Consider the following 27,371-nt stretch of genomic DNA (forward strand, 5'->3'; position numbering starts at 1 on the left):
ATTATTGTTATGTATTGTTTTTTATTTAAAGTGCTAAACAAATCCATTCATGAAGTAAAGGTTAGTCATTAATTTTCATTTCATCTCTGTTCTTCAGTAGGTTTGATTGTCTAATACCAGCAGCTCCTTCTCTCTCTGCGTGTTTTAGGTTTCCACACTTTATAGACAGGCTTTTACCGTCTACAGCACCTGCTGCAGGAATTCTGGCTATTTTGATTAAATATCCTTGTCAAAATGGAAAGACTGGAAATGTTGAGGAAATATAATGATTGTAGTTTTTGTTTTCCATCGTTTAAAACAAATCTGAGATTTTTAGGACATTGTGAGTGAGAGGAGGGAGGAAGTGAATATCTGCTGATCTAATATCAAACTAACTTGACTGAGCTCCCCAAACTCAAGTGAAAATGTGCTTGGATGTACAAACGAACGTTTTTTGGCTCATTAGTAAGACAGCCCGATTCACTCCGGTGAAGTTTATATTGCTAGCATTTTCTCAGGAGACCCTAAAAGCTGTTTATTATGAAATTCATGCGTCATACTGTCATGTGTGTTCTCTTGTATGAAATGCAGCTTCTCCTAGTCTTAGAAATATGTGGAAATAGTACCACCAGTGAAAGTGGTGAGATTGGGTATGGGAGGGTGAGATTAGGCGCATCCATGTTAACTCAGTTTAGTAAGTTTCTGTGGGTTACTTTCCTGTCTAACCACAATGCTCTGTCTTTCGATCTAGGCTGATGGGTCTTCTCTTGCCTATCTGCTGTTTACTAGCTCTCATGTTGCTTGTTAATCCTAGTCATTTCTTTATATTCTTTAATATTAGCTTTGGCTTGTTTCTTAGCCAGTGTCAATCCTTGTGCTATCTACTATGTGTGTTACTTTACATTACTTTGCTTTACTAACCTCTGTGTTTATTCACAAGAAACATGATGGCTGTGGAGAGACACTGTTAGAAAGAAGACAGATGCCAGAATCGAGGGAGCAGAGACTTTTTGCGCTCCACTGCTGACTGCGGGTTTGACGTCCGGTCCTCTACCACCTAGAAAGGCTTCACCTGTGCTGCCTGGGATCTGTCTTGCTTTATGGTAACATTTAGAAGGTGCAACTCTATAGTAAAGTAATAAAGTAATAAAGTAATATTAGTATCGCTTGCACATATTTCAAACCCTGCAGTATCATAGACATAGTTTGTAATCATAGATGTCAGAAAATGAGTTAAAACAATCTGAGGAACAAAAGGAAACATATGTATCAACTCTTATGAGAACCAGTGACTTGGACATTAAATTTAAATTTGGATTGTACCATTTCTGGCAACTAAAGCAGTCATTGTCAAATAAGGTATTACTTAGTTCACCATGTCTGTGTAGCTGGCTTTCTGTCCATCTGCATCTGTGTAAGGCTGACTGTTCGTAAACAGCTGTGATACATGTAAGTGATCATTCAGTTTCTATACATGCATTGACTTTCTTTTTTTTTGTCATACAGTTTCCCAGGAGGCCATGACGGACTCCCTCTCTGAAGGTGGAAACGACTAACAAGGGTTTATCCATCTGCATCTCCAATCTCAACTATGACTGGCTGGCTGGTATTCTGTCCATCTTCAACTGTGCCAGGCTGACTGTTCGTAAACAGTTGTGATACAGGTAAGTGATCATTCAGTTTCTATACATGTATTGACTTTCTTTTTTTTGTCATACAGTTTCCCAGGGGGCCATGACCGACTCCCTCCTTGAAGGTGGAAACTACTAACAGGGGTCATTCCATCGGCTTCTCACTTCACAACTGTGGCTGTGTGGCTGGCTTTCTGTCCATCATCAACGGTGCCAGGCTGACTGTTCCTAAACAGCTGTAATACAGGTAAGTGATCATTCAGTTTCAATACATGTATTGACTTTCTTTTTTTTGTCATACACTTTCCCAGGATGCCATGACGGACTCTCTCCTTGAAGGTGGAAACGACTAACAAGGGTTAATCCATCTGCATCTCCAATCTGAAATATGACTGGCTGGCTGGTATTCTGTCCATCTTCAGCTGTGCAAGGCTGACTGTTCGTAAACAGCTGTGATACAGGTAAGTGATCATTCAGTTTCTATACATGTATTGACTTTCTTTTTTTATCATACAGTTTCCCAGGATGCCATGACGGACTCCCTCCTTGAAGGTGAAAACGACTAACAGGGTTTATCTATCTGCATCTTCAATCCTAAATATGACTGGCTGGCTGGTATTCTGTCCATCTTCAGCTGTGCAAGGCTGACTGTTCGTAAACAGCTGTGATACAGGTAAGTGATCATTCAGTTTCTATACATGTATTGACTTTTTCTTTTTTGTCATACAGTTTCCCAGGATGCCATGACCGACTCCCTTTTTGAAGGTGGAAAATACTAACAAGGGTCATTCCATCTGCTTCCCACTAAACAACTGTTGCTGTGTGGCTGGTATTCTGTCCATCTTCAACTGTGCAAGGCTGACTGTTCGTAAACAGCTGTGATACAGGTAAGTGATCATTCAGTTTCTATACATGTATTGACTTTCTTTTTTGTCATACAGTTTCCCAGGATGCCATGACGGACTCCTTCCTTGAAGGTGAAAATGACTAACAAGGGTTTATCCATCTGCATCTCCAATCTCAAATATGACTGGTTGGCTGGCTTTCTATCCATCTTCAACTGTGCCAGGCTGACTGTTCGTACACAGCTGTGATACAGGTAAGCGATCATTCAGTTTCTATACATGTATTGACTTTCTTTTTTTGTCATACAGTTTTCCAGGATGCCATGGCGGACTCCCTCTCTGAAGCTGGAATATACTAACAAGGGTTTATCCATCTACATCTCCTATCTCGACTATGACTGGATGGCTGGCTATCTGTCCATCAACGGTGCCAGGCTGACTGTTCGTAAACAGCTGTGATACAGGTAAGTGATTATTCAGTTTCTATACATGTATTGACTTTCTTTTTTTTGTCATACAGTTTCCCCGGATGCCATGACGGACTCCCTCTCTGAAGGTGGAAACGACTAACAAGGGTTTATCCATCTGCATCTCCAAACTCAACTATGACTGGCTGGCTAGATATCTGTCCATCAACGGTGCCAGGCTGACTGTTCGTAAACAGCTGTGATACAGGTAAGTGATCATTCGTTTTCTATACATGTATTGACTTTCTTTTTTTTTTGTCATACAGTTTCCCAGGATGCCATGACGGAATCCCTCTCTGAAGGTGGAATATACTAACAAGGGTCATTCCATTTGCTTCTCACTTCAGAACTGTGGCTGTGTGGCTGGGTTTCTGTCCATCATCAACGGTGCCAGGCTGACTGTGAGTAAACAGCTGTGATACAGGTAAGTGATCATTCAGTTTCTATACATGTCTTGGCTTTCTTTATTTTATCATACAGTTTCCCAGGATCCCATGACGGACTCCCTCTCTGAAGGTTGAAACTACTAATAGGGGTCATTCCATCTGCTTCTCACTTCACAACTGTGGCTGGCTTTCTGTCAATCTTCAACTGTGCCAGGCTGACTGTTCGTAAACAGCTGTGATACAGGTAAGGGGTCATTCAGTTTCTATACATGTATTGACTTTCTTTTTTGTCATACAGTTTCCCAGGATGCCATGACGGACTCCCTCTCTGAAGGTGGAAACGACTAACAAGGGTTTATCCATCTGCATCTTCAATCCTAAATATGACTGGCTGGCTGGCTGGCTATCTGTCCATCTTCAACTGTGCAAGGCTGACTGTTCGTAAACAGCTGTGATACAGGTAAGTGATCATTCAGTTTCTATACATGTATTGACTTTTTCTTTTTTGTCATACAGTTTCCCAGGATGCCATGACTGACTCCTTTTCTGAAGGTGGAAATGACTAACAAGGGTTTATCCATCTACATCTCCAATCTCAACTATGACTGGCTGGCTGGCTATCTGTCCATCAACGGTGCCAGGCTGACTGTTTGTAAACAGCTGTGATACAGGTAAGTGATCATTCAGTTTCTATACATGTATTGACTTTTTCTTTTTTCTCATACAGTTTCCCAGGATGCCATGACGGACTCCCTTCTTGAAGGTGGAAACTACTAACAGGGGTCATTCCATCTGCTTCTCACTTCACAACTGTGGCTGTGTGGCTGGCTTTCTGTCCATCTTCAACTGTGTGAGGCTGACTGTTCGTAAACAGCTGTAATACAGCTAAGTGATCATTCGTTTTCTATACATGTATTGGCTTTCTTTATTTTATCATACAGTTTCCCAGGATCCCATGACGGACTCCCTTTCTGAAGGTGGAAACTACTAACAAGGGTTTATCCATCTGCATCTCCAATCTCAACTATGACTGGCTGGCTGGTATTCTGTCCAACTTCAACTGTGTGAGGCTGACTGTTCGTAAACAGCTGTGATACAGGTAAGTGATTATTCAGTTTCTATACATGTATTGACTTTTTTTCTTTTTTGTCATAGTTTCCAAGGATGCCATGACCGACTCCCTCCTTGAAGGTGGAAACTACTAACAGGGGTCATTCCATCTGATTCTCACTTCACAACTGTGGCTGTGTGGCTGGCTTTCTGTCCATCATCAACGGTGCCAGGTTGACTGTTCGTAAACAGCTGTGATACAGGTAAGTGATCATTCAGTTTCAATACATGTATTGACCTTTTCTTTTTTGTCATACAGTTTCCCAGGATGACATGACGGACTCCCTTTCTGAAGGTGGAAATGACTAACAAGGGTTTATCCATCTGCATCTCCAATCTCAACTATGACTGCATGGCTGGCTATCTGTCCAACTTCAACTGTGTGAGGCTGACTGTTCGTAAACAGCTGTGATAGAGGTAAGTGATCATTCAGTTTCTATATATTTATTGACTTTTTTTCTTTTTTGTCATAGTTTCCCAGGATCCCATGACGGACTCCCTTTCTGAAGGTGGAAATGACTAACAAGGGTTTATCCATCTACATCTCCAAACTCAACAATGACTGGATGGCAGGCTATCTGTCCATCAACGGTGCCAGGCTGAATGTTCGTAAACAGCTGTGATACAGGTAAGTAATCATTCAGTTTCTATACATGTATTGACTTTCTTTTTTTTGTCATACAGTTTCCCAGGATGCCATGACGGACTCCCTCCTTGAAGGTGAAAACAACTAACAAGGGTTTATCCATCTGCATCTTCAATCCTAAATATGACTGGCTGGCTTGCTTTCTGTCTATCTTCAACTGTGCAAGGCTGACTGTTCGTAAACAGCTGTGATACAGGTAAGTGATCATTCAGTTTCTATACATGTATTGACTTTCTTTTTTGTCATACAGTTTCCCAGGATCGCATGGCCGGCTTCCTCTCTGAAGGTGGAAATGACTAACAAGGGTCATTCCATCTGCTCCTCTCTTCACAACTGTGGCTGTGTGGCTGGCTTTCTGTCCATCATCAACGGTGCCAGGCTGACTGTTCGTAAACAGCTGTGATGCAGGTAAGTGATCATTCAGTTTCTATACATGTATTGACTTTTTCTTTTTTGTCATACAGTTTCCCAGGATGCCATGACGGACTCCCTCCTTGAAGGTGGAAACTACTAACAAGGGTTTATCCATCTGCATCTCCAATCTCAACTATGACTGGCTGGCTGGCTATCTGTCCATTAACGGTGCAAGGCTGACTGTTCGTAAACAGCTGTGATACAGGTAAGTAATCATTCAGTTTCTATACATGTATTGACTTTTTCTTTTTTGTCATACAGTTTCCCAGGATCGCATGGCCGGCTTCCTCTCTGAAGGTGGAAACTACTAACGGGTCATTCCATCTGCTTCCCACTTCACAACTGTGGCTGTGTGGCTGGTATTCTGTCCATCTTCAACTGTGCAAGGCTGACTGTTCGTAAACAGCTGTGATACAGGTAAGTGATCATTCAGTTTCTATACATGTATTGACTTTCTTTTTTGTCATACACTTTCCCAGGATGACATGACGGACTCCCTTTCTGAAGGTGGAAATGACTAACAAGGGTTTATCCATCTGCATCTCCAATCTCAACTATGACTGCATGGCTGGCTATCTGTCCATCAACGGTGCCAGGCTGACTGTTCGTAAACAGCTGTGATACAGGTAAGTGATCATTCAGTTTCTATACATGTATTGACTTTCTTTTTTGTCATACAGTTTCCCAGGATGCCATGACGGACTCCCTCCTTGAAGGTGGAAACGACTAACAAGGGTCATTCCATCTGCTTCTCTCTTCACAACTGTGGCTGTGTGGCTGGTATTCTGTCCAACTTAAACTGTGCCAGGCGTACTGTTCATAAACAGCTGTGATACAGGTAAGTGATCATTCAGATTCAATACATGTATTGACTTTCTTTTTTGTCATACAGTTTCCCAGGATGCCATGACGGACTCCCTCCTTGAAGGTGGAAACTACTAACAAGGGTTTATCCATCTACATCTCCAATCTCAACTTTGACTGGCTGGCTGGCTATCTGTCCATCAACGGTGCCAGGCTGACTGTTTGTAAACAGCTGTGATAAAGGCAAGTGATCATTCAGTTTCTATACATGTATTGACTTTCTTTTTTTTTTCATACAGTTTCCCAGAATGCCATGACCGACTCCCTTTCTGAAGGTGGAAAATACTAACAGGGGTCATTCCATTTGCTTCTCACTTCAGAACTGTGGCTGTGTGGCTGGCTTTCTGTCCATCATCAACGGTGCCAGGCTGACTGTTCGTAAACAGCTGTGATACAGGTAAGTGATCATTCAGTTTCTATACATGTATTGACTTTTTCTTTTTTGTCATACAGTTTCCCAGGATGCCATGACGTACTCCCTCCTTGAAGGTGGAAACTACTTACAAGGGTTTATCCATCTGCATCTCCAATCTCAACTATGACTGGCTGGCTGGCTATCTGTCCATGAACGGTGCCAGGCTGACTGTTTGTAAACAGCTGTGATACAGGTAAGTGATCATTCAGTTTCTATACATGTATTGACTTTCTTTTTTGTCATACAGTTTCCCAGAATGCCATGACCGACTCCCTTTCTGAAGGTGGAAAATACTAACAGGGGTCATTCCATTTGCTTCTGACTTCAGAACTCTGGCTGTGTGGCTGGCTTTCTGTCCATCATCAACGGTGCCAGGCTGACTGTTCGTAAACAGCTGTGATACAAGTAAGTGATCATTCAGTTTCTATATATGTATTGACTTTTTCTTTTTTGTCATACAGTTTCCCAGGATCGCATGGCCGGCTTCCTCTCTGAAGGTGGAAACGACTAACAAGGGTCATTCCATCTGCTTCTCTCTTCACAACTGTGGCTGTGTGGCTGGCTTTCTGTCCAACTTTAACTGTGCCAGACTGACTGTTTGTAAACAGCTGTGATGCAGGTAAGTGATCATTCAGTTTCTATACATGTATTGACTTTTTCTTTTTTGTCATACAGTTTCCCAGGATGCCATGACGGACTCCCTCCTTGAAGGTGGAAACTACTAACAAGGGTTTATCCATCTGCATCTCCAATCTCAACTATGACTGGCTGGCTGGCTATCTGTCCATTAACGGTGCCAGGCTGACTGTTCGTAAACAGCTGTGATACAGGTAAGTGATCATTCGTTTTCTATACATGCATTGGCTTTCTTTTTTTTAATCATACAGTTTCCCAGGATCCCATGACGGACTCCGTCTCTGAAGGTGGAAACTACTAACAGGGGTTATTCCATCTGCTTCTCACTTCACAACTGTGGCTGGCTTTCTGTCCATCTTCAACTGTGCCAGGCTGACTGTTCGTAAACAGTTGTGATACAGGTAAGTCATCATTCAGTTTCTATACATGTATTGGCTTTCTTTTTTGTCATACAGTTTCCCAGGATGCCATGACGGACTCCCTCTCTGAAGGTGGAAAAGACTAACAAGGGTTTATCCATCTGCATCTCCAATCTCAACTATGACTGGCTGGCTGGTATTCTGTCCATCTTCAACTGTGCAAGGCTGACTGTTCGTAAACAGCTGTGATACAGGTAAGTAATCATTCCGTTTCTATACATGTATTGACTTTTTCTTTTTTGTCATACAGTTTCCCAGGATCGCATGGCCGGCTTCCTCTCTGAAGGTGGAAACTACTAACGGGTCATTCCATCTGCTTCCCACTTCACAACTGTGGCTGTGTGGCTGGTATTCTGTCGATCTTCAACTGTGCAAGGCTGACTGTTCGTAAACAGCTGTGATACAGGTAAGTGATCATTCAGTTTCTATACATGTATTGACTTTCTTTTTTGTCATACAGTTTCCCAGGATGCCATGACGGACTCCCTCCTTGAAGGTGGAAACTACTAACAAGGGTTTATCCATCTACATCTCCAATCTCAACTTTGACTGGCTGGCTGGCTATCTGTCCATCAACGGTGCCAGGCTGACTGTTTGTAAACAGCTGTGATAAAGGCAAGTGATCATTCAGTTTCTATACATGTATTGACTTTCTTTTTTTTTTCATACAGTTTCCCAGAATGCCATGACCGACTCCCTTTCTGAAGGTGGAAAATACTAACAGGGGTCATTCCATTTGCTTCTCACTTCACAACTGTGGCTGTGTGGCTGGCTTTCTGTCCGTCATCAACGGTGCCAGGCTGACTGTTCGTAAACAGTTGTGATACAGGTAAGTCATCATTCAGTTTCTATACATGTATTGACTTTCTTTTTTGTCATACAGTTTCCCAGGATGCCATGACGGAATCCCTCTCTGAAGGTGGAAACTACTAACAGGGGTTATTCCATCTGCTTTTCACTTCACAACTGTGGCTGTGTGGCTGGCTTTCTGTCCATCATCAACGGTGCCAGGCTGACTGTTCGTAAACAGCTGTGATACAGGTAAGTGATCATTCAGTTTATATACATGTATTGACTTTCTTTTTTGTCATACAGTTTCCCAGGATGCCATGACGGACTCCGTCTCTGAAGGTGGAAACTACTTACAGGGGTCATTCCATCTGCTTCTCACTTCACAACTGTGGCTGGCTTTCTGTCCATCTTCAACTGTGCCAGGCTGACTGTTCGTAAACAGCTGTGATACAGGTAAGTGATCATTCGTTTTCTATACATGTAATGACTTTCTTTTTTGTCATACAGTTTCCCAGGATGCCATGACGGACTCCCTCTCTGAAGGTGGAAAAGACTAACAAGGGTTTATCCATCTGCATCTCCAATCTCAACTATGACTGGCTGGCTGGTATTCTGTCCATCTTCAACTGTGCAAGGCTGACTGTTCGTAAACAGCTGTGATACAGGTAAGTAATCATTCCGTTTCTGTACATGTATTGACTTTTTCTTTTTTGTCATACAGTTTCCCAGGATGCCATGACGGACTCCCTCCTTGAAGGTGGAAACGACTAACAAGGGTCATTCCATCTGCTTCTCTCTTCACAACTGTGGCTGTGTGGCTGGTATTCTGTCCAACTTAAACTGTGCCAGGCGTACTGTTCATAAACAGCTGTGATACAGGTAAGTGATCATTCAGATTCAATACATGTATTGACTTTCTTTTTTGTCATACAGTTTCCAAGGATGCCATGACGGACTCCCTCCTTGAAGGTGGAAACTACTAACAAGGGTTTATCCATCTACATCTCCAATCTCAACTATGACTGGCTGGCTGGCTATCTGTCAATCAACGGTGCCAGACTGACTGTTCGTAAACAGCTGTGATAAAGGTAAGTGATCATTCAGTTTCTATACATGTATTGACTTTCTTTTTTTTGTCATACAGTTTCCCATGATGCCATGACCGACTCCCTCCTTGAAGGTGGAAACTACTAACAGGGGTCATTCTATCTGCTTCTCACTTCACAACTGTGGCTGTGTGGCTGGCTTTCTGTCCATCATCAACGGTGCCAGGCTGACTGTTCGTAAACAGCTGTGATACAGGCAAATAATAATTCAGTTTCTATACATGTATTGACTTTTTCTTTTTTGTCATACAGTTTCCCAGGATGCCATGACGGACTCCGTCCTTGAAGGTGGAAACTACTAACAAGGGTTTATCCATCTGCATCTCCAAACTCAACTATGACTGGCTGGCTGGTATTCTGTCCAACTTCAACTGTGTGAGGCTGACTGTTCGTAAACAGCTGTGATACAGGTAAGTTATCATTCATTTTTCTATATATGTATTGACTTTTTTTTGTTTTTTGTCATCGTTTCCCAGGATCCCATGACGGACTCCCTTTCTGAAGGTGGAAATGACTAAAAAGGGTTTATCCATCTACATCTCCAATCTCAACTATGACTGGATGGCTGGCTATCTGTCCATCAACGGTGCCAGGCTGACTGTTCGTAAACAGCTGTGATACAGGTAAGTGATCATTCAGTTTTTATACATGTAATGACTTTTTCTTTTTTGTCATACAGTTTCCCAGGATCGCATGGCCGGCTTCCTCTCTGAAGGTGGAAACGACTAACAAGGGTCATTCCATCTGCTCCTCTCTTCACAACTGTGGCTGTGTGGCTGGCTTTCTGTCCATCATCAACGGTGCCAGGCTGACTGTTCGTAAACAGCTGTGATACAGGTAAGTGATCATTCAGTTTCTATACATGTATTGACTTTCTTTTTTGTCATACAGTTTCCCAGGATGCCATGACGTACTCCCTCCTTGAAGGTGGAAACTACTTACAAGGGTTTATCCATCTGCATCTCCAATCTCAACTATGACTGGCTGGCTGGCTATCTGTCCATGAACGGTGCCAGGCTGACTGTTTGTAAACAGCTGTGATACAGGTAAGTGATCATTCAGTTTCTATACATGTATTGACTTTCTTTTTTTTGTCATACAGTTTCCCAGAATGCCATGACCGACTCCCTTTCTGAAGGTGGAAAATACTAACAGGGGTCATTCCATTTGCTTCTGACTTCAGAACTGTGGGTTTGTGGCTGGCTTTCTGTCCATCATCAACGGTGCCAGGCTGACTGTTCGTAAACAGCTGTGATACAAGTAAGTGATCATTCAGTTTCTATATATGTATTGACTTTTTCTTTTTTGTCATACAGTTTCCCAGGATCGCATGGCCGGCTTCCTCTCTGAAGGTGGAAACGACTAACAAGGGTCATTCCATCTGCTTCTCTCTTCACAACTGTGGCTGTGTGGCTGGCTGTCTGTCCAACTTTAACTGTGCCAGACTGACTGTTTGTAAACAGCTGTGATGCAGGTAAGTGATCATTCAGTTTCTATACATGTATTGACTTTTTCTTTTTTGTCATACAGTTTCCCAGGATGCCATGACGGACTCCCTCCTTGAAGGTGGAAACTACTAACAAGGGTTTATCCATCTGCATCTCCAATCTCAACTATGACTGGCTGGCTGGCTATCTGTCCATTAACGGTGCCAGGCTGACTGTTTGTAAACAGCTGTGATACAGGTAAGTGATCATTCGTTTTCTATACATGCATTGGCTTTCTTTTTTTTAATCATACAGTTTCCCAGGATCCCATGACGGAGTCCGTCTCTGAAGGTGGAAACTACTAACAGGGGTTATTCCATCTGCTTCTCACTTCACAACTGTGGCTGGCTTTCTGTCCATCTTCAACTGTGCCAGGCTGACTGTTCGTAAACAGTTGTGATACAGGTAAGTCATCATTCAGTTTCTATACATGTATTGACTTTCTTTTTTGTCATACAGTTTCCCAGGATGCCATGACGGAATCCCTCTCTGAAGGTGGAAACTACTAACAGGGGTTATTCCATCTGCTTCTCACTTCACAACTGTGGCTGTGTGGCTGGCTTTCTGTCCATCATCAACGGTGCCAGGCTGACTGTTCGTGAACAGCTGTGATACAGGTAAGTGATCATTCAGTTTCTATACATGTATTGACTTTCTTTTTTGTCATACAGTTTCCCAGGATGCCATGACGGACTCCGTCTCTGAAGGTGGAAACTACTTACAGGGGTCATTCCATCTGCTTCTCACTTCACAACTGTGGCTGGCTTTCTGTCCATCTTCAACTTTGCCAGGCTGACTGTTCGTAAACAGTTGTGATACAGGTAAGTCATCATTCAGTTTCTATACATGTATTGACTTTCTTTTTTGTCATACAGTTTCCCAGGATGCCATGACGGAATCCCTCTCTGAAGGTGGAAACTACTAACAGGGGTTATTCCATCTGCTTCTCACTTCACAACTGTGGCTGTGTGGCTGGCTTTCTGTCCATCATCAACGGTGCCAGGCTGACTGTTCGTGAACAGCTGTGATACAGGTAAGTGATCATTCAGTTTCTATACATGTATTGACTTTCTTTTTTGTCATACAGTTTCCCAGGATGCCATGACGGACTCCGTCTCTGAAGGTGGAAACTACTTACAGGGGTCATTCCATCTGCTTCTCACTTCACAACTGTGGCTGGCTTTCTGTCCATCTTCAACTGTGCCAGGCTGACTGTTCGTAAACAGCTGTGATACAGGTAAGTGATCATTCGTTTTCTATACATGTAATGACTTTCTTTTTTGTCATACAGTTTCCCAGGATGCCATGACGGACTCCCTCTCTGAAGGTGGAAAAGACTAACAAGGGTTTATCCATCTGCATCTCCAATCTCAACTATGACTGGCTGGCTGGTATTCTGTCCATCTTCAACTGTGCAAGGCTGACTGTTCGTAAACAGCTGTGATACAGGTAAGTAATCATTCCGTTTCTGTACATGTATTGACTTTTTCTTTTTTGTCATACAGTTTCCCAGGATGCCATGACGGACTCCCTCCTTGAAGGTGGAAACGACTAACAAGGGTCATTCCATCTGCTTCTCTCTTCACAACTGTGGCTGTGTGGCTGGTATTCTGTCCAACTTAAACTGTGCCAGGCGTACTGTTCATAAACAGCTGTGATACAGGTAAGTGATCATTCAGATTCAATACATGTATTGACTTTCTTTTTTGTCATACAGTTTCCAAGGATGCCATGACGGACTCCCTCCTTGAAGGTGGAAACTACTAACAAGGGTTTATCCATCTACATCTCCAATCTCAACTATGACTGGCTGGCTGGCTATCTGTCAATCAACGGTGCCAGACTGACTGTTCGTAAACAGCTGTGATAAAGGTAAGTGATCATTCAGTTTCTATACATGTATTGACTTTCTTTTTTTTGTCATACAGTTTCCCATGATGCCATGACCGACTCCCTCCTTGAAGGTGGAAACTACTAACAGGGGTCATTCTATCTGCTTCTCACTTCACAACTGTGGCTGTGTGGCTGGCTTTCTGTCCATCATCAACGGTGCCAGGCTGACTGTTCGTAAACAGCTGTGATACAGGCAAATAATAATTCAGTTTCTATACATGTATTGACTTTTTCTTTTTTGTCATACAGTTTCCCAGGATGCCATGACGGACTCCGTCCTTGAAGGTGGAAACTACTAACAAGGGTTTATCCATCTGCATCTCCAAACTCAACTATGACTGGCTGGCTGGTATTCTGTCCAACTTCAACTGTGTGAGGCTGACTGTTCGTAAACAGCTGTGATACAGGTAAGTTATCATTCATTTTTCTATATATGTATTGACTTTTTTTTGTTTTTTGTCATCGTTTCCCAGGATCCCATGACGGACTCCCTTTCTGAAGGTGGAAATGACTAAAAAGGGTTTATCCATCTACATCTCCAATCTCAACTATGACTGGATGGCTGGCTATCTGTCCATCAACGGTGCCAGGCTGACTGTTCGTAAACAGCTGTGATACAGGTAAGTGATCATTCAGTTTTTATACATGTAATGACTTTTTCTTTTTTGTCATACAGTTTCCCAGGATCGCATGGCCGGCTTCCTCTCTGAAGGTGGAAACGACTAACAAGGGTCATTCCATCTGCTCCTCTCTTCACAACTGTGGCTGTGTGGCTGGCTTTCTGTCCATCATCAACGGTGCCAGGCTGACTGTTCGTAAACAGCTGTGATACAGGTAAGTGATCATTCAGTTTCTATACATGTATTGACTTTTTCTTTTTTGTCATACAGTTTCCCAGGATGCCATGACGTACTCCCTCCTTGAAGGTGGAAACTACTTACAAGGGTTTATCCATCTGCATCTCCAATCTCAACTATGACTGGCTGGCTGGCTATCTGTCCATGAACGGTGCCAGGCTGACTGTTTGTAAACAGCTGTGATACAGGTAAGTGATCATTCAGTTTCTATACATGTATTGACTTTCTTTTTTTTGTCATACAGTTTCCCAGAATGCCATGACCGACTCCCTTTCTGAAGGTGGAAAATACTAACAGGGGTCATTCCATTTGCTTCTGACTTCAGAACTGTGGGTTTGTGGCTGGCTTTCTGTCCATCATCAACGGTGCCAGGCTGACTGTTCGTAAACAGCTGTGATACAAGTAAGTGATCATTCAGTTTCTATACATGTATTGACTTTTTCTTTTTTGTCATACAGTTTCCCAGGATCGCATGGCCGGCTTCCTCTCTGAAGGTGGAAACGACTAACAAGGGTCATTCCATCTGCTTCTCTCTTCACAACTGTGGCTGTGTGGCTGGCTGTCTGTCCAACTTTAACTGTGCCAGACTGACTGTTTGTAAACAGCTGTGATGCAGGTAAGTGATCATTCAGTTTCTATACATGTATTGACTTTTTCTTTTTTGTCATACAGTTTCCCAGGATGCCATGACGGACTCCCTCCTTGAAGGTGGAAACTACTAACAAGGGTTTATCCATCTGCATCTCCAATCTCAACTATGACTGGCTGGCTGGCTATCTGTCCATTAACGGTGCCAGGCTGACTGTTTGTAAACAGCTGTGATACAGGTAAGTGATCATTCGTTTTCTATACATGCATTGGCTTTCTTTTTTTTAATCATACAGTTTCCCAGGATCCCATGACGGAGTCCGTCTCTGAAGGTGGAAACTACTAACAGGGGTTATTCCATCTGCTTCTCACTTCACAACTGTGGCTGGCTTTCTGTCCATCTTCAACTGTGCCAGGCTGACTGTTCGTAAACAGTTGTGATACAGGTAAGTCATCATTCAGTTCCTATACATGTATTGACTTTCTTTTTTGTCATACAGTTTCCCAGGATGCCATGACGGAATCCCTCTCTGAAGGTGGAAACTACTAACAGGGGTTATTCCATCTGCTTCTCACTTCACAACTGTGGCTGTGTGGCTGGCTTTCTGTCCATCATCAACGGTGCCAGGCTGACTGTTCGTGAACAGCTGTGATACAGGTAAGTGATCATTCAGTTTCTATACATGTATTGACTTTCTTTTTTGTCATACAGTTTCCCAGGATGCCATGACGGACTCCGTCTCTGAAGGTGGAAACTACTTACAGGGGTCATTCCATCTGCTTCTCACTTCACAACTGTGGCTGGCTTTCTGTCCATCTTCAACTTTGCCAGGCTGACTGTTCGTAAACAGTTGTGATACAGGTAAGTCATCATTCAGTTTCTATACATGTATTGACTTTCTTTTTTGTCATACAGTTTCCCAGGATGCCATGACGGAATCCCTCTCTGAAGGTGGAAACTACTAACAGGGGTTATTCCATCTGCTTCTCACTTCACAACTGTGGCTGTGTGGCTGGCTTTCTGTCCATCATCAACGGTGCCAGGCTGACTGTTCGTGAACAGCTGTGATACAGGTAAGTGATCATTCAGTTTCTATACATGTATTGACTTTCTTTTTTGTCATACAGTTTCCCAGGATGCCATGACGGACTCCGTCTCTGAAGGTGGAAACTACTTACAGGGGTCATTCCATCTGCTTCTCACTTCACAACTGTGGCTGGCTTTCTGTCCATCTTCAACTGTGCCAGGCTGACTGTTCGTAAACAGCTGTGATACAGGTAAGTGATCATTCGTTTTCTATACATGTAATGACTTTCTTTTTTGTCATACAGTTTCCCAGGATGCCATGACGGACTCCCTCTCTGAAGGTGGAAAAGACTAACAAGGGTTTATCCATCTGCATCTCCAATCTCAACTATGACTGCCTGGCTGGTATTCTGTCCATCTTCAACTGTGCAAGGCTGACTGTTCGTAAACAGCTGTGATACAGGTAAGTAATCATTCCGTTTCTATACATGTATTGACTTTTTCTTTTTTGTCATACAGTTTCCCAGGATCGCATGGCCGGCTTCCTCTCTGAAGGTGGAAACTACTAACGGGTCATTCCATCTGCTTCCCACTTCACAACTGTGGCTGTGTGGCTGGTATTCTGTCCATCTTCAACTGTGCAAGGCTGACTGTTCGTAAACAGCTGTGATACAGGTAAGTGATCATTCAGTTTCTATACATGTATTGACTTTCTTTTTTGTCATACAGTTTCCCAGGATGCCATGACGGACTCCCTCCTTGAAGGTGGAAACGACTAACAAGGGTCATTCCATCTGCTTCTCTCTTCACAACTGTGGCTGTGTGGCTGGTATTCTGTCCAACTTAAACTGTGCCAGGCGTACTGTTCATAAACAGCTGTGATACAGGTAAGTGATCATTCAGATTCAATACATGTATTGACTTTCTTTTTTGTCATACAGTTTCCCAGGATGCCATGACGGACTCCCTCCTTGAAGGTGGAAACTACTAACAAGGGTTTATCCATCTGCATCTCCAATCTCAACTATGACTGGCTGGCTGGCTATCTGTCCATTAACGGTGCCAGGCTGACTGTTCGTAAACAGCTGTGATACAGGTAAGTGATCATTCAGTTTCTATACATGTATTGACTTTCTTTTTTTTGTCATACAGTTTCCCAGAATGCCATGACCGACTCCCTTTCTGAAGGTGGAAAATACTAACAGGGGTCATTCCATTTGCTTCTGACTTCAGAACTGTGGCTGTGTGGCTGGCTTTCTGTCCATCATTAACGGTGCCAAGCTGACTGTTCGTAAACAGCTGTGATACAAGTAAGTGATCATTCAGTTTCTATATATGTATTGACTTTTTCTTTTTTGTCATACAGTTTTCCAGGATCGCATGGCCGGCTTCCTCTCTGAAGGTGGAAACGACTAACAAGGGTCATTCCATCTGCTTCTCTCTTCACAACTGTGGCTGTGTGGCTGGCTTTCTGTCCAACTTTAACTGTGCCAGACTGACTGTTTGTAAACAGCTGTGATGCAGGTAAGTGATCATTCAGTTTCTATACATGTATTGACTTTTTCTTTTTTGTCATACAGTTTCCCAGGATGCCATGACGGACTCCCTCCTTGAAGGTGGAAACTACTAACAAGGGTTTATCCATCTGCATCTCCAATCTCAACTATGACTGGCTGGCTGGCTATCTGTCCATTAACGGTGCCAGGCTGACTGTTCGTAAACAGCTGTGATACAGGTAAGTGATCATTCGTTTTCTATACATGCATTGGCTTTCTTTTTTTTAATCATACAGTTTCCCAGGATCCCATGACGGACTCCGTCTCTGAAGGTGGAAACTACTAACAGGGGTTATTCCATCTGCTTCTCACTTCACAACTGTGGCTGGCTTTCTGTCCATCTTCAACTGTGCCAGGCTGACTGTTCGTAAACAGTTGTGATACAGGTAAGTCATCATTCAGTTTCTATACATGTATTGACTTTCTTTTTTGTCATACAGTTTCCCAGGATGCCATGACGGAATCCCTCTCTGAAGGTGGAAACTACTAACAAGGGTTTATCCATCTGCATCTCCAATCTCAACTATGACTGGCTGGCTGGCTATCTGTCCATCAACGGTGCCAGACTGACTGTTCGTAAACAGCTGTGATAAAGGTAAGTGATCATTCAGTTTCTATACATGTATTGACTTTCTTTTTTTTGTCATACAGTTTCCCATGATGCCATGACCGACTCCCTCCTTGAAGGTGGAAACTACTAACAGGGGTCATTCTATCTGCTTCTCACTTCAAAACTGTGGCTGTGTGGCTGGCTTTCTGTCCATCATCAACGGTGCCAGGCTGACTGTTCGTAAACAGCTGTGATACAGGCAAATAATAATTCAGTTTCTATACATGTATTGACTTTTTCTTTTTTGTCATACAGTTTCCCAGGATGCCATGACGGACTCCGTCCTTGAAGGTGGAAACTACTAACAAGGGTTTATCCATCTGCATCTCCAAACTCAACTATGACTGGCTGGCTGGTATTCTGTCCAACTTCAACTGTGTGAGGCTGACTGTTCGTAAACAGCTGTGATACAGGTAAGTTATCATTCATTTTTCTATATATGTATTGACTTTTTTTTGTTTTTTGTCATCGTTTCCCAGGATCCCATGACGGACTCCCTTTCTGAAGGTGGAAATGACTAAAAAGGGTTTATCCATCTACATCTCCAATCTCAACTATGACTGGATGGCTGGCTATCTGTCCATCAACGGTGCCAGGCTGACTGTTCGTAAACAGCTGTGATACAGGTAAGTGATCATTCAGTTTTTATACATGTAATGACTTTTTCTTTTTTGTCATACAGTTTCCCAGGATCGCATGGCCGGCTTCCTCTCTGAAGGTGGAAACGACTAACAAGGGTCATTCCATCTGCTCCTCTCTTCACAACTGTGGCTGTGTGGCTGGCTTTCTGTCCATCATCAACGGTGCCAGGCTGACTGTTCGTAAACAGCTGTGATACAGGTAAGTGATCATTCAGTTTCTATACATGTATTGACTTTTTCTTTTTTGTCATACAGTTTCCCAGGATGCCATGACGTACTCCCTCCTTGAAGGTGGAAACTACTTACAAGGGTTTATCCATCTGCATCTCCAATCTCAACTATGACTGGCTGGCTGGCTATCTGTCCATGAACGGTGCCAGGCTGACTGTTTGTAAACAGCTGTGATACAGGTAAGTGATCATTCAGTTTCTATACATGTATTGACTTTCTTTTTTTTGTCATACAGTTTCCCAGGATGCCATGACGGACTCCGTCTCTGAAGGTGGAAACTACTTACAGGGGTCATTCCATCTGCTTCTCACTTCACAACTGTGGCTGGCTTTCTGTCCATCTTCAACTGTGCCAGGCTGACTGTTCGTAAACAGCTGTGATACAGGTAAGTGATCATTCGTTTTCTATACATGTAATGACTTTCTTTTTTGTCATACAGTTTCCCAGGATGCCATGACGGACTCCCTCTCTGAAGGTGGAAAAGACTAACAAGGGTTTATCCATCTGCATCTCCAATCTCAACTATGACTGCCTGGCTGGTATTCTGTCCATCTTCAACTGTGCAAGGCTGACTGTTCGTAAACAGCTGTGATACAGGTAAGTAATCATTCCGTTTCTATACATGTATTGACTTTCTTTTTTGTCATACAGTTTCCCAGGATGCCATGACGGACTCCCTCCTTGAAGGTGGAAACGACTAACAAGGGTCATTCCATCTGCTTCTCTCTTCACAACTGTGGCTGTGTGGCTGGTATTCTGTCCAACTTAAACTGTGCCAGGCGTACTGTTCATAAACAGCTGTGATACAGGTAAGTGATCATTCAGATTCAATACATGTATTGACTTTCTTTTTTGTCATACAGTTTCCCAGGATGCCATGACGGACTCCCTCCTTGAAGGTGGAAACGACTAACAAGGGTCATTCCATCTGCTTCTCTCTTCACAACTGTGGCTGTGTGGCTGGTATTCTGTCCAACTTAAACTGTGCCAGGCGTACTGTTCATAAACAGCTGTGATACAGGTAAGTGATCATTCAGATTCAATACATGTATTGACTTTCTTTTTTGTCATACAGTTTCCCAGGATGCCATGACGGACTCCCTCCTTGAAGGTGGAAACTACTAACAAGGGTTTATCCATCTGCATCTCCAATCTCAACTATGACTGGCTGGCTGGCTATCTGTCCATTAACGGTGCCAGGCTGACTGTTCGTAAACAGCTGTGATACAGGTAAGTGATCATTCAGTTTCTATACATGTATTGACTTTTTTCTTTTTTGTCATACAGTTTCCCAGGATGCCATGACGTACTCCCTCCTTGAAGGTGGAAACTACTTACAAGGGTTTATCCATCTGCATCTCCAATCTCAACTATGACTGGCTGGCTGGCTATCTGTCCATGAACGGTGCCAGGCTGACTGTTTGTAAACAGCTGTGATACAGGTAAGTGATCATTCAGTTTCTATACATGTATTGACTTTCTTTTTTTTGTCATACAGTTTCCCAGAATGCCATGACCGACTCCCTTTCTGAAGGTGGAAAATACTAACAGGGGTCATTCCATTTGCTTCTGACTTCAGAACTGTGGCTGTGTGGCTGGCTTTCTGTCCATCATCAACGGTGCCAAGCTGACTGTTCGTAAACAGCTGTGATACAAGTAAGTGATCATTCAGTTTCTATATATGTATTGACTTTTTCTTTTTTGTCATACAGTTTTCCAGGATCGCATGGCCGGCTTCCTCTCTGAAGGTGGAAACGACTAACAAGGGTCATTCCATCTGCTTCTCTCTTCACAACTGTGGCTGTGTGGCTGGCTTTCTGTCCAACTTTAACTGTGCCAGACTGACTGTTTGTAAACAGCTGTGATGCAGGTAAGTGATCATTCAGTTTCTATACATGTATTGACTTTTTCTTTTTTGTCATACAGTTTCCCAGGATGCCATGACGGACTCCCTCCTTGAAGGTGGAAACTACTAACAAGGGTTTATCCATCTGCATCTCCAATCTCAACTATGACTGGCTGGCTGGCTATCTGTCCATTAACGGTGCCAGGCTGACTGTTCGTAAACAGCTGTGATACAGGTAAGTGATCATTCGTTTTCTATACATGCATTGGCTTTCTTTTTTTTAATCATACAGTTTCCCAGGATCCCATGACGGACTCCGTCTCTGAAGGTGGAAACTACTAACAGGGGTTATTCCATCTGCTTCTCACTTCACAACTGTGGCTGGCTTTCTGTCCATCTTCAACTGTGCCAGGCTGACTGTTCGTAAACAGTTGTGATACAGGTAAGTCATCATTCAGTTTCTATACATGTATTGACTTTCTTTTTTGTCATACAGTTTCCCAGGATGCCATGACGGAATCCCTCTCTGAAGGTGGAAACTACTAACAAGGGTTTATCCATCTGCATCTCCAATCTCAACTATGACTGGCTGGCTGGCTATCTGTCCATCAACGGTGCCAGACTGACTGTTCGTAAACAGCTGTGATAAAGGTAAGTGATCATTCAGTTTCTATACATGTATTGACTTTCTTTTTTTTGTCATACAGTTTCCCATGAAGCCATGACCGACTCCCTCCTTGAAGGTGGAAACTACTAACAGGGGTCATTCTATCTGCTTCTCACTTCACAACTGTGGCTGTGTGGCTGGCTTTCTGTCCATCATCAACGGTGCCAGGCTGACTGTTCGTAAACAGCTGTGATACAGGCAAATAATAATTCAGTTTCTATACATGTATTGACTTTTTCTTTTTTGTCATACAGTTTCCCAGGATGCCATGACGGACTCCGTCCTTGAAGGTGGAAACTACTAACAAGGGTTTATCCATCTGCATCTCCAAACTCAACTATGACTGGCTGGCTGGTATTCTGTCCAACTTCAACTGTGTGAGGCTGACTGTTCGTAAACAGCTGTGATACAGGTAAGTTATCATTCATTTTTCTATATATGTATTGACTTTTTTTTGTTTTTTGTCATCGTTTCCCAGGATCCCATGACGGACTCCCTTTCTGAAGGTGGAAATGACTAAAAAGGGTTTATCCATCTACATCTCCAATCTCAACTATGACTGGATGGCTGGCTATCTGTCCATCAACGGTGCCAGGCTGACTGTTCGTAAACAGCTGTGATACAGGTAAGTGATCATTCAGTTTTTATACATGTAATGACTTTTTCTTTTTTGTCATACAGTTTCCCAGGATCGCATGGCCGGCTTCCTCTCTGAAGGTGGAAACGACTAACAAGGGTCATTCCATCTGCTCCTCTCTTCACAACTGTGGCTGTGTGGCTGGCTTTCTGTCCATCATCAACGGTGCCAGGCTGACTGTTCGTAAACAGCTGTGATACAGGTAAGTGATCATTCAGTTTCTATACATGTATTGACTTTTTCTTTTTTGTCATACAGTTTCCCAGGATGCCATGACGTACTCCCTCCTTGAAGGTGGAAACTACTTACAAGGGTTTATCCATCTGCATCTCCAATCTCAACTATGACTGGCTGGCTGGCTATCTGTCCATGAACGGTGCCAGGCTGACTGTTTGTAAACAGCTGTGATACAGGTAAGTGATCATTCAGTTTCTATACATGTATTGACTTTCTTTTTTTTGTCATACAGTTTCCCAGAATGCCATGACCGACTCCCTTTCTGAAGGTGGAAAATACTAACAGGGGTCATTCCATTTGCTTCTGACTTCAGAACTGTGGCTGTGTGGCTGGCTTTCTGTCCATCATCAACGGTGCCAGGCTGACTGTTCGTAAACAGCTGTGATACAAGTAAGTGATCATTCAGTTTCTATATATGTATTGACTTTTTCTTTTTTGTCATACAGTTTCCCAGGATCGCATGGCCGGCTTCCTCTCTGAAGGTGGAAACGACTAACAAGGGTCATTCCATCTGCTTCTCTCTTCACAACTGTGGCTGTGTGGCTGGCTGTCTGTCCAACTTTAACTGTGCCAGACTGACTGTTTGTAAACAGCTGTGATGCAGGTAAGTGATCATTCAGTTTCTATACATGTATTGACTTTTTCTTTTTTGTCATACAGTTTCCCAGGATGCCATGACGGACTCCCTCCTTGAAGGTGGAAACTACTAACAAAGGTTTATCCATCTGCATCTCCAATCTCAACTATGACTGGCTGGCTGGCTATCTGTCCATTAACGGTGCCAGGCTGACTGTTTGTAAACAGCTGTGATACAGGTAAGTGATCATTCGTTTTCTATACATGCATTGGCTTTCTTTTTTTTAATCATACAGTTTCCCAGGATCCCATGACGGAGTCCGTCTCTGAAGGTGGAAACTACTAACAGGGGTTATTCCATCTGCTTCTCACTTCACAACTGTGGCTGGCTTTCTGTCCATCTTCAACTGTGCCAGGCTGACTGTTCGTAAACAGTTGTGATACAGGTAAGTCATCATTCAGTTTCTATACATGTATTGACTTTCTTTTTTGTCATACAGTTTCCCAGGATGCCATGACGGAATCCCTCTCTGAAGGTGGAAACTACTAACAGGGGTTATTCCATCTGCTTCTCACTTCACAACTGTGGCTGTGTGGCTGGCTTTCTGTCCATCATCAACGGTGCCAGGCTGACTGTTCGTGAACAGCTGTGATACAGGTAAGTGATCATTCAGTTTCTATACATGTATTGACTTTCTTTTTTGTCATACAGTTTCCCAGGATGCCATGACGGACTCCCTCCTTGAAGGTGGAAACGACTAACAAGGGTCATTCCATCTGCTTCTCTCTTCACAACTGTGGCTGTGTGGCTGGTATTCTGTCCAACTTAAACTGTGCCAGGCGTACTGTTCATAAACAGCTGTGATACAGGTAAGTGATCATTCAGATTCAATACATGTATTGACTTTCTTTTTTGTCATACAGTTTCCCAGGATGCCATGACGGACTCCCTCCTTGAAGGTGGAAACTACTAACAAGGGTTTATCCATCTGCATCTCCAATCTCAACTATGACTGGCTGGCTGGCTATCTGTCCATTAACGGTGCCAGGCTGACTGTTCGTAAACAGCTGTGATACAGGTAAGTGATCATTCAGTTTCTATACATGTATTGACTTTTTTCTTTTTTGTCATACAGTTTCCCAGGATGCCATGACGTACTCCCTCCTTGAAGGTGGAAACTACTTACAAGGGTTTATCCATCTGCATCTCCAATCTCAACTATGACTGGCTGGCTGGCTATCTGTCCATGAACGGTGCCAGGCTGACTGTTTGTAAACAGCTGTGATACAGGTAAGTGATCATTCAGTTTCTATACATGTATTGACTTTCTTTTTTTTGTCATACAGTTTCCCAGAATGCCATGACCGACTCCCTTTCTGAAGGTGGAAAATACTAACAGGGGTCATTCCATTTGCTTCTGACTTCAGAACTGTGGCTGTGTGGCTGGCTTTCTGTCCATCATCAACGGTGCCAAGCTGACTGTTCGTAAACAGCTGTGATACAAGTAAGTGATCATTCAGTTTCTATATATGTATTGACTTTTTCTTTTTTGTCATACAGTTTTCCAGGATCGCATGGCCGGCTTCCTCTCTGAAGGTGGAAACGACTAACAAGGGTCATTCCATCTGCTTCTCTCTTCACAACTGTGGCTGTGTGGCTGGCTTTCTGTCCAACTTTAACTGTGCCAGACTGACTGTTTGTAAACAGCTGTGATGCAGGTAAGTGATCATTCAGTTTCTATACATGTATTGACTTTTTCTTTTTTGTCATACAGTTTCCCAGGATGCCATGACGGACTCCCTCCTTGAAGGTGGAAACTACTAACAAGGGTTTATCCATCTGCATCTCCAATCTCAACTATGACTGGCTGGCTGGCTATCTGTCCATTAACGGTGCCAGGCTGACTGTTCGTAAACAGCTGTGATACAGGTAAGTGATCATTCGTTTTCTATACATGCATTGGCTTTCTTTTTTTTAATCATACAGTTTCCCAGGATCCCATGACGGACTCCGTCTCTGAAGGTGGAAACTACTAACAGGGGTTATTCCATCTGCTTCTCACTTCACAACTGTGGCTGGCTTTCTGTCCATCTTCAACTGTGCCAGGCTGACTGTTCGTAAACAGTTGTGATACAGGTAAGTCATCATTCAGTTTCTATACATGTATTGACTTTCTTTTTTGTCATACAGTTTCCCAGGATGCCATGACGGAATCCCTCTCTGAAGGTGGAAACTACTAACAAGGGTTTATCCATCTGCATCTCCAATCTCAACTATGACTGGCTGGCTGGCTATCTGTCCATCAACGGTGCCAGACTGACTGTTCGTAAACAGCTGTGATAAAGGTAAGTGATCATTCAGTTTCTATACATGTATTGACTTTCTTTTTTTTGTCATACAGTTTCCCATGAAGCCATGACCGACTCCCTCCTTGAAGGTGGAAACTACTAACAGGGGTCATTCTATCTGCTTCTCACTTCACAACTGTGGCTGTGTGGCTGGCTTTCTGTCCATCATCAACGGTGCCAGGCTGACTGTTCGTAAACAGCTGTGATACAGGCAAATAATAATTCAGTTTCTATACATGTATTGACTTTTTCTTTTTTGTCATACAGTTTCCCAGGATGCCATGACGGACTCCGTCCTTGAAGGTGGAAACTACTAACAAGGGTTTATCCATCTGCATCTCCAAACTCAACTATGACTGGCTGGCTGGTATTCTGTCCAACTTCAACTGTGTGAGGCTGACTGTTCGTAAACAGCTGTGATACAGGTAAGTTATCATTCATTTTTCTATATATGTATTGACTTTTTTTTGTTTTTTGTCATCGTTTCCCAGGATCCCATGACGGACTCCCTTTCTGAAGGTGGAAATGACTAAAAAGGGTTTATCCATCTACATCTCCAATCTCAACTATGACTGGATGGCTGGCTATCTGTCCATCAACGGTGCCAGGCTGACTGTTCGTAAACAGCTGTGATACAGGTAAGTGATCATTCAGTTTTTATACATGTAATGACTTTTTCTTTTTTGTCATACAGTTTCCCAGGATCGCATGGCCGGCTTCCTCTCTGAAGGTGGAAACGACTAACAAGGGTCATTCCATCTGCTCCTCTCTTCACAACTGTGGCTGTGTGGCTGGCTTTCTGTCCATCATCAACGGTGCCAGGCTGACTGTTCGTAAACAGCTGTGATACAGGTAAGTGATCATTCAGTTTCTATACATGTATTGACTTTTTCTTTTTTGTCATACAGTTTCCCAGGATGCCATGACGTACTCCCTCCTTGAAGGTGGAAACTACTTACAAGGGTTTATCCATCTGCATCTCCAATCTCAACTATGACTGGCTGGCTGGCTATCTGTCCATGAACGGTGCCAGGCTGACTGTTTGTAAACAGCTGTGATACAGGTAAGTGATCATTCAGTTTCTATACATGTATTGACTTTCTTTTTTTTGTCATACAGTTTCCCAGAATGCCATGACCGACTCCCTTTCTGAAGGTGGAAAATACTAACAGGGGTCATTCCATTTGCTTCTGACTTCAGAACTGTGGCTGTGTGGCTGGCTTTCTGTCCATCATCAACGGTGCCAGGCTGACTGTTCGTAAACAGCTGTGATACAAGTAAGTGAACATTCAGTTTCTATATATGTATTGACTTTTTCTTTTTTGTCATACAGTTTCCCAGGATCGCATGGCCGGCTTCCTCTCTGAAGGTGGAAACGACTAACAAGGGTCATTCCATCTGCTTCTCTCTTCACAACTGTGGCTGTGTGGCTGGCTGTCTGTCCAACTTTAACTGTGCCAGACTGACTGTTTGTAAACAGCTGTGATGCAGGTAAGTGATCATTCAGTTTCTATACATGTATTGACTTTTTCTTTTTTGTCATACAGTTTCCCAGGATGCCATGACGGACTCCCTCCTTGAAGGTGGAAACTACTAACAAAGGTTTATCCATCTGCATCTCCAATCTCAACTATGACTGGCTGGCTGGCTATCTGTCCATTAACGGTGCCAGGCTGACTGTTTGTAAACAGCTGTGATACAGGTAAGTGATCATTCGTTTTCTATACATGCATTGGCTTTCTTTTTTTTAATCATACAGTTTCCCAGGATCCCATGACGGACTCCGTCTCTGAAGGTGGAAACTACTAACAGGGGTTATTCCATCTGCTTCTCACTTCACAACTGTGGCTGGCTTTCTGTCCATCTTCAACTGTGCCAGGCTGACTGTTCGTAAACAGTTGTGATACAGGTAAGTCATCATTCAGTTTCTATACATGTATTGACTTTCTTTTTTGTCATACAGTTTCCCAGGATGCCATGACGGAATCCCTCTCTGAAGGTGGAAACTACTAACAGGGGTTATTCCATCTGCTTCTCACTTCACAACTGTGGCTGTGTGGCTGGCTTTCTGTCCATCATCAACGGTGCCAGGCTGACTGTTCGTGAACAGCTGTGATACAGGTAAGTGATCATTCAGTTTCTATACATGTATTGACTTTCTTTTTTGTCATACAGTTTCCCAGGATGCCATGACGGACTCCGTCTCTGAAGGTGGAAACTACTTACAGGGGTCATTCCATCTGCTTCTCACTTCACAACTGTGGCTGGCTTTCTGTCCATCTTCAACTGTGCCAGGCTGACTGTTCGTAAACAGCTGTGATACAGGTAAGTGATCATTCGTTTTCTATACATGTAATGACTTTCTTTTTTGTCATACAGTTTCCCAGGATGCCATGACGGACTCCCTCTCTGAAGGTGGAAAAGACTAACAAGGGTTTATCCATCTGCATCTCCAATCT

This window comes from Salminus brasiliensis, chromosome 8 (assembly GCF_030463535.1).
Source record: "Salminus brasiliensis chromosome 8, fSalBra1.hap2, whole genome shotgun sequence".
In the NCBI taxonomy this organism is placed as follows: Eukaryota; Metazoa; Chordata; class Actinopteri; order Characiformes; family Bryconidae; genus Salminus; species Salminus brasiliensis.